The sequence below is a fragment of the Schistocerca cancellata genome, chromosome 2, assembly GCF_023864275.1.
Source record: "Schistocerca cancellata isolate TAMUIC-IGC-003103 chromosome 2, iqSchCanc2.1, whole genome shotgun sequence".
Classification (NCBI taxonomy): Eukaryota; Metazoa; Arthropoda; class Insecta; order Orthoptera; family Acrididae; genus Schistocerca; species Schistocerca cancellata.
Window position 1 is genome coordinate 1,066,643,285 of NC_064627.1, and position 9,364 is coordinate 1,066,652,648.

The 9,364-nt window shown below is 45.3% G+C and overlaps 1 pseudogene; it reads left to right on the plus strand.

Moving 5' to 3' along the window:
- Positions 1–8,754: 8,754 nt before the first annotated feature.
- On the plus strand, positions 8,755–8,872 carry LOC126163215 (5S ribosomal RNA; annotated as a pseudogene).
- The last annotated feature ends 492 nt before the right edge of the window (positions 8,873–9,364 follow it).

Sequence of the window (9,364 nt, forward strand, 5' to 3'; positions counted from 1 at the left end):
CAATATATGTTCCAAAATCCTGCTGCATATCGACGTTGATGATATGGGCCTGTAATTTAGTGGATTACTCCTACTACCTTTCCTGAATACTGGTGTAACCTGTGCAACTTTCCAGTGTTTAAGTATGGATCTTCTACTCCGAGGATATTTACTTCTACGTTACTCATGTTGGCAGCTGCTCTTGATTCGAATTCTGAAATATTTAGTTCGCCTTCTTTTGTGAAGGCATTTCGCAAGGCTGTGTTTAGTAACCCTGCTTCGGCAGCACTGTCTTCGATAGTATTTCCATTGCTATCGCGCAGAGAAAGCATTGATTGTTTCTTGCCGCTAATAAATATACGTCACATACGAGCAGAGTGTCTTTGGATTTTCTGTCAGGTTTCGAGACAAAGTTTCGTTTTGGAAACTATTATAAGCATCTCCCATTGTAGTCCGCGCTAAATTTTGAGCTTCTATAAAAGATCGCCAATCTTGGGGATTTTGCGTCTGTTCGGATTCTCCAGATAGTTACAACAAATTTTATAATTACCTGAAATGGAACATTATGTTTTCTTTCATGGGCCGTTGTATTTAAACCAACTCTGTAGAAATCGACTGAAATCAAATTTATATCAACTTTTGAGGTTAGAAATTTTTAAAGTTTTCAGTATGGATGCAGCGTACTGATCATACTTGTCTGCTTTCCGAAGGATGTTCCGATGGTGCATTAGCAATTAACTGAGTGCACACTCTGTCCTTGTGAGAATCACAAAAATTCGAGCAGTAGTCAAGAATAGGTCGCACCAGCTTCCTAAATACGATCATTTTTTACGGATGAACCTGACTTTCCTAAAATTCTCTCAATAAACTGAAGTCGACGATTCGCCTTCCCTACCACAAATCTCGCATGCTTGTTCCATTTCACGCTTTGCAGCGTTCTCTCAGAAATTTAAACGACGTGACTGTGTCAAGCAGGGTACTACTAATGCTGTATCCGAACGTTACGGTTTTGTTTTTACTACTCATCCGCATTAACTTACATTTTTCTACATTTAGAGCTAGCTGCGACTCATCACATCAACTACAAATTTTGTATAAGTCACCTTGTATTCTCCTACAGTCAATCAACGACGACACTTACCCGTACACCATGGCATCATCAGCAAACAACTACAGATTGCTGCCCACCCCTTCCCCCATATGATTTATGTATAGTACAAAAAAAAATAATGGAGGTTCTATCACACTTCGCTGGGACATTCCTGACAACACCCTTGTGTCTGATGAATACTCGTCATTCAATTATCTGATAACCTCTTCCGTATGGTCGAACCTTTCTTAACAGTCTACAGCGGGCTATTGTTTCAAATCCTTTTCGGGAATCTAGAAATGTGCAATCCACCTGTTGACCCTCATCCATAGTTCGCAGTGTATTATGTGAGAGAATGGCAAGCGAATTTGCGACCGTAGCGGTCGCGCGGTTCGAGAATGAAGCGCCTAGAACCGCTCGGCCACACCGGCCGGCAATTCGTACTACCTTGTATACGGCAGTGTAAGGATAATTCTACAATCTAACTGAACATGACCTGAGACAGCGCATCGAGGAAACTTGTCCCTCCACGGCACCAGCAATTTACATGTCATCTGCAGCTCGCTTAGAAAGCGCACTGACTTGTGAATTCGGGAAAACGCCCACTCGTTCGAACGCATCACTAAAACGAACGTTCCGCCACCAGAACATCAGCTGAACACCGCCAACTGTGTATACAGCATGTTGCGTCCGTCCCTAAAAATTGAAACTGTGTAGCTCTCTAACTAAAACTGGTGTAAATTCGATTTATATAGACTTGTTCACAGTTGAAACCCAGCTCCTTGGCTGGGCCGGGATGGCACAAGGGATGTCAACCGGCCGCCGTGTCATCCTCCGTCTTGCAGCATTGTGTTGATGCGGTACAGCGCGGCCATGTGGTCAGCACACAGCACTACCGGCCGTTTAGCCGACTTTCCAGGTCTTGGAGCCGCTTCTACTTGGTCGAGTAGCTCCTCAGTTGGCATCACGAGGCTCATTGCACCCCGTAGCAGTTACCCCACCAAGCGAGATGCTTTGGCATTACCAAGAATCGAACACAGGTCCTGCGCATGGCAGCTCTCTTCATCGACTATTCAGTTTTTCTTCATTTGCATCTTTTATGACGGGGAACTTTCATTGTAGAAGCATCCTCTCATTGTCAAAATAAATAAAAACCAATATTATTGCAGAGAGCCTGGCATTTACGCTACGGTTCTAGGCGCTACAGTCTGGAACCGCGCGACCGCTACGGTCGCAGGTTCGAGCCTCGGGCATGGATGTGTGTGATGTCCTTAGGTTAGTTAGGTTTTGATTCATAATCAAAACGTCTTCGGTCCCGGGTTCGATCCCCGCCACTGCCAAAATTTTTATAAATAATCAGCATTGGCGGCCAAAGACTTCCGGCATAAGAAGTCAGCCTCATTCTGCCAACGGCCTTGTCGAAGAGGGCGGAGGAGCGGATAGAGGTTCAGGGCACTCTCTTGTCCTAGGGGTGGGAAATTGCCCCTAAAGGAGGAAGAATCAGCAATGATCAACGACATGAGGATGCAGAAGGCAATGGAAACCACTGCATTAAAGACACGTAACGTGTATCCACAGGACATGTGGCCTGTATTTGAAGAAGTGTCATGATGGTCTCTCTATTGGCAAAAGATTCCGGAATAGTCCCCCATTCGGATCTCCGGGAGGGGACTGCCAAGGGGGAGGTTACCATGAGAAAAAGATTGAATAATCTACGAAAGGATAACGTTCTACGAGTCGGGGCGTGGAATGTCAGAAGCTTGAACGTGGTAGGGAAACTAGAAAATCTGAAAAGGGAAATGCAAGGGGTCAATCTAAATATAGTAGGGGTCAGTGAAGTGAAGTGGAAGGAAGACAAGGATTTCTGGTCAGATGAGTATCGGGTAATATCAACAGCAGCAGAAAATGGTACAACAGGTGTAGGATTCGTTATGAATAGGAAGGTAGGGCACAGGGTGTGTTACTGTGAACAGTTCAGTGACCGGGTTGTTCTAATCAGAATCGACAGCAGACCAACACCGACAACGATAGTTGAGGTATACATGCCGACGTCGCAAGCTGAAGATGAACAGATAGAGAAAGTGTATGAGGATATTGAAAGGGTAATGCAGTATGTAAAGGGGGACGAAAATCTAATAGTCATGGGCGACTGGAATGCAGTTGTAGGGGAAGGAGTAGAAGAAAAGGTTACAGAAGAATATGGGCTTGGGACAAGGAATGAAAGAGCAGAAAGACTAATTGAGTTCTGTAACAAGTTTCAGCTAGTAATAGCGAATACCCTGTTCAAGAATCACAAGAGGAGGAGGTGTACTTGGAAAAGGCCGGGAGATACGGGAAGATTTCAATTAGATTACATCATGGTCAGACAGAGATTCCGAAATCAGATACTGGATTGTAAGGCGTACCCAGGAGCAGATATAGACTCAGATCACAATCTAGTAGTGATGAAGAGTAGGCTGAAGTTCCAGACATTAGTCAGGAAGAATCAATATGCAAAGAAGTGGGATACGGAAGTACTAAGGAATGACGAGATACGTTTTCTCTAACGCTATAGATACAGCAATAAGGAATAGCGCAGTAGGCAGTACAGTTGAAGAGGAATGGACATCTCTAAAAAGGGCCATCACAGAAGTTGGGAAGGAAAACATAGGTACAAAGAAGGTAGCTGCGAAGAAACCGAGGGTAACAGAAGAAATACTTCAGTTGATTGATGAAAGGAGGAAGTACACACATGTTCCATTAAAATCAGGAATACAGAAATACAAGTCGCTGAGGAATGAAATAAATGGGAAGTGCAGGGAAGCTAAGACGAAATGGCTGCAGGAAAAACGTGAAGACATCGAAAAAGATATGATTGTCGGAAGGACAGACTCAGCATACAGGAAAGTCAAAACAACCTTTGGTGACATTAAAAGCAACGGTGGTAACATTAAGAGTGCAACGGGAATTCCGCTGTTAAATGCAGAGGAGAGACCAGATAGGTGGAAAGAATACATTGAAAGCCTCTATGAGGGTGAAGATTTGTCTGATGTGATAGAAGAAGACACAGGAGTCGATTTAGAAGAGCTAGGGGATCCAGTATTAGAATCGGAATTTAAAAGAGCTTTGGAGGACTTACGGTCAAATAAGGCAGAAGGGATAGATAACATTCCATCAGAATTTCTAAAATCATTGGGGGAAGTGGCAACAAAACGACTATTCACGTTGGTGTGTAGAATATATGAGTCTGGCGATATACCATCTGACTTTCGGAAAAGCATCATCCACACAATTCCGAAGACGGCAAGAGCTGACAAGTGCGAGAATTATCGCACAATCAGCTTAACAGCTCATGCATCGAAGCTGCTTACAAGAATAATATACAGAAGAATGGAAAAGAAAATTGAGAATACGCTAGGTGACGATCAGTTTGGCTTTAGGAAAAGTAAAGGGACGAGAGAGGCAATGCTGACGTTACGGCTAATAATGGAAGCAAATCTAAAGAAAAATCAAGACACCTTCATAGGATTTGTCGACCTGGAAAAAGCGTTCGACAATATAAAATGGTGGAAGCTGTTCGAGATTCTGAAAAAAGTAGGGGTAAGCTATAGGGAGAGACGGGTCATATACAATATGTACAACAACCAAGAGGAAATAATAAGAGTGGACGATCAAGAACGAAGTGCTCGTATTAAGAAGGGTGTAAGACAAGGCTGTAGCCTTTCGCCCCTACTCTTCAATCTGTACATCGAGGAAGCAATGATGGAAATAAAAGAAAGGTTCAGGAGTGGAATTAAAATACAAGGTGAAAGGATATCTATGATACGATTCGCTGATGACATTGCTATCCTGAGTGAAAGTGAAGAAGAATTAAATGATCTGCTGAACGGAATGAACAGTCTAATGAGTACCCAATATGGTTTGAGAGTAAATCGGAGAAAGACGAAGGTAATGAGAAGTAGTAGAAATGGGGACAGCGAGAAACTTAACATCAGGATTGATGATCACGAAGTCAATGAAGTTAAGGAATTCTGCTACCTAGGCAGTAAAATAACCAATGACGGACGGAGCAAGGAGGACATCAAAAGGAGACTCGCTATGGCAAAAAAGGCATTTCTGGCCAAGAGAAGTCTACTAATATCCAATACCGGCCTTAATTTGAGGAAGAAATTTCTGAGGATGTACGTCTGGAGTACAGCATTGTATGGTAGTGAAGCATGGACTGTGGAAAACCGGAACAGAAGAGAATCGAAGCATATGAGATGTGGTGCTATAGACGAATGTTGAAAATCAGGTGGACTGATAAGGTAAGGAATGAGTAGGTTGTACGCAGTATCGGAGAGGAAAGGAATATGTGGAAAACACTGATAAGGAGAAGGGACAAGATGATAGGACATCTGCTAAGACATGAGGGAATGACTTCCATGGTACTAGAGGGAGCTGTAGAGGGTAAAACTGTAGAGGAAGACAGAGATTGGAATACGTCAAGCAAATAATTGAGGAGGTAGGTTGCAAGTGCTACTCTGAGATGAAGAGGTTAGCACAGGAAAGGAATTCGTGGCGGGCCGCATCAAACCAGTCAGTAGACTGATGATGACCAAAACAAAAGTTTAAGTAGTTCTAAGTTCTAGGGGACTGATGACCTCAGAAGTTAAGTCCCATAGTGCTCAGAGCCATTTGAACGATTTACGCTACGGGGGTGGACATTTGTACACAGCTGGTTTAAATAAAACATTTACGTAATAGAAAAAGTAGATTCTTTCTACAAAGAATTTCTGACTTACTACTGTAACCCTCCGGGAAAGAACTAAGCTATGTTCATAATTTTTCAGAGGGAGTATGGTTTCTTACTTGTACTCTTCAATATCAATATTCGTTTCACTTATTATCTCGTAAATTTCGGAGGTAAACATGTTATCTAGAAAATCCTGAATATACGAGTGCGCTGACTAGTCGCAGTAACGTGACCACCTGTCAAAAGGCTGATTTTGCAGCTCGGACAGCTGCAAGACGTGCAGGAAGACAGTCGGTGACGTTCTGGAAGGTACCGACAGGGATGTGGAGCCATGCCGACTCCAGTGCCGTGGTCAGATGAGCTATGTATCTCTGTTGCTGGTCTATAGCACCCGTGGCCTAGGGGTAGCCAGCTGCTGTGGCCGAGCGATTCTAGGCGCTTCAGTCCGGAACCGCACTGTTGCTGCGGTCACAGGTTCGAATCCTGCCTCGTGCATGGCTGTGTGTAATGTCCTTAGGTTGGTTTGGTTTAAGTGGTTCTAAGTCTAGAGGACTGATGACCTCAGGTGTTAAGTCCCATTCGAACCAGTACAACATGCCGGCATGGTAGCTCAGCGTGTTCGCTCAGAGGGTTAGCTACCCTCTGTAACAAAAAACAGTGAATGGATCAACTTAGAACCTAAAACGATTGTCATCGGACGTCCGCCCCGAGGAAATTCAACGAACAATATAGATCAAAATGAGATAAAAAAGGGGTAGCGTCTTTCATTCGTAATCAAAAAGTTTTCGGTCCCGGTTTCGAATCCCAGCGCTGCTTAAATTTTGATTAATAATCAGCACTGGCATCAGAAGACTACCGGCATAAGAATTCACCCTCATTCTGGCCATGGCCAGTCGGCTTTCAGCCGTGATACCGTGCGGACGGTCTCGGCGCGCCGAGCAGCGCTCCGCAGGCGTTGTTTATTTACCCGCTGGCGCGGGGTTGCGTCGTTGTATTGCCTTACAGTACCGCTACCGACGCGCCATGGCTTTCTCATATCGACAAGCTACAATCAAACTAGCGTTCAGTGCATCGTACACGACACCGAAGTCCCATGAAATTGAAATGTTTCTTCGATACATCATGCACATAGAACCGCAAGAACTGATAGGCATTCATTTGTCTATTGTATCCAGCACAGTGTACCTTAAACTGATTGACGAAGCAGCCTGCGACAGACTCCTCCAGCGATTTGCAAACGGATTTCGCTTCTGGCACGCAGACGGTAATGTGAGCGTGGTAACAGTGGACCATGCTGGTCTGGGGGTGCATACCGTGAGTATCTTTGAATGATCGTTCGTAGGTTCCCGCCAACCTTGTCGTTGATGCGCTGTGGCCATGTGGCACAGTTCTGAGCCACACAGGGGAGAAATGGAATACATTCGAAACGTACCCTGCCTTTAACGGGGTACGACAAGTGCGCATAGAACTTACGAAGCACGTTCCATCATATGTTTTCGTTGGCGGCTGCCGCGCAGTTGTTATACAGGGTTATTACAAATGATTGAAGCGATTTCACAGCTCTACAATAAATTTATCATTTGAGATATTTTCACAATGCTTTGCACACACATACAAAAACTCAAAAAGTTTTTTTAGGCATTCACAAATGTTCGATATGTGCCCCTTTAGTGATTCGGCAGACATCAAACCGATAATCAAGTTTCTCCCACACTCGGCGCAGCATGTCCCCATCAATGAGTTCGAAAGCATCGTTGATGCGAGCTCGCAATTCTGGCACGTTTCTTGATAGAGGAGGTTTAAACACTGAATCTTTCACATAACCCCACAGAAAGAAATCGCATGTGGTTAAGTCGGGAGAGCGTGGAGGCCATGACACGAATTGCTGATCATGATCTCCACCACGACCGATCCATCGGTTTTCCAATCTCCTGTTTAATAAATGCCGAACATCATGATGGAAGTGCGGTGAAGCACCATCCTGTTGAAAGATGAAGTCGGCGCTGTCGGTCTCCAGTTGTGGCATGAGCCAATTTACCGCGGGCTACGCGTGAAACTTGCCCGCACGCGTTCAACCGTTTCTTCGCTCACTTCAGGCCGACCCGTTGATTTCCCCTTACAGAGGCATCCAGAAGCTTTAAACTGCGCTTCCATCGCCGAATGGAGTTAGCAGTTGGTGGATCTTTGTGGAACTTCGTCCTGAAGTGTCGTTGCACTGTTATGACTGACTGATGTGAGTGCATTTCAAGCACGACATACGCTTTCTCGGCTCCTGTCGCCATTTCGTCTCACTGCGCTCTCGAGCGCTCTGACGGCAGAAATCTGAAGTGCGGCTTCAGCCGAACAAATGTTTATGAGTTTGTCTACGTATCTGTAGTGTGTCGTGACCATATGTCAATGAATGGAGCTACAGTGAATTTATGAAATCGCTTCAATCATTTGTAATAGCCCTGTGTATGATAGCCAACCGAGGAACTGCCCGGAGGCTCGGAGGCCCGTACGCAGCAACGTTCGCTGAACGGTTATTGGTTCACCCAGGCGGTCAGGTGCTCAACAGTTGCCACCTTGTTCGCCCCTACACGTTTCCGCAGTCGACGTTCACACCTTTCATCCACCGCCCGTTGTGCACCACAGTTGCATCGGCGCCTGTTTTGGATACCACCATTTGGCCATGCACAGAAGACATTAACCATGGAGACACGGATAAAGGTTAGCCTGTCTGGAAATGCTTCCACCCTTGGTCCGAAAGCCAATTATAATGCCATTTTCGACGTCAGATAAACTGCTGCGTTTCCATACTATGACACTAATGCGCTGTTTTCCGCGCACCGCCCCCCCCCCCTACCACCCACAGGTGGTGGTCACATTAATGTGACTGGACCGTGTATTATATGAACTGTCATCACAAATCACCAAAAAAATGTTAGGTAATAAATTTCCCGTTCGTTTACTCCTACGAATTTCTGCTCTTGGCAACGGCCTTGCCGCAGTGGATACACCGGTTCCCGTGAGATCATCGAAGTTAAGCACTGTAGGGCATGGCCAGCAATTGGATGGGTGACCATCCAGGCCACCATGCGCTGTTGCCATTTTTCGGACTGTACTCAGCCTCGTGATGCCAATTGAGGAGCTACTCGACCGAATAGTAGCGGCTTTGGTCAAGAATACCATCATAACGATCGGGAGAGCAATGTGCCTACCCCACGCCCCTCCTATCCGCATCCTCCACTGAGGATGACACGGCGGTCGGATGGTCCCGGTAGGCCATACGTGGCCTGAAAACGGAGTGTCATTTCTGCTCTTGATACATATAGATGGGCCCGCTTCACAGTACCGTTGGCAGCCACCAGAGGAGTAAAAATAAAATGGAGCTGGCTATCTCCACGTTATCAGTCGGCTGTGTCATCTATCCTCGAAACTTACGAAGTTGAAGAGGAAAACAAGATTACACAAATTACAGTACGCTCAGAGGCGTTTAAGCATGAATCGTTCCTGTACTCCATAAGTAAATGGAATGTGGTGCAATGCGAACTATGCTGAAGCATGCTCTTCACCGTGGTTTGCGTAATACGTATGGAGAT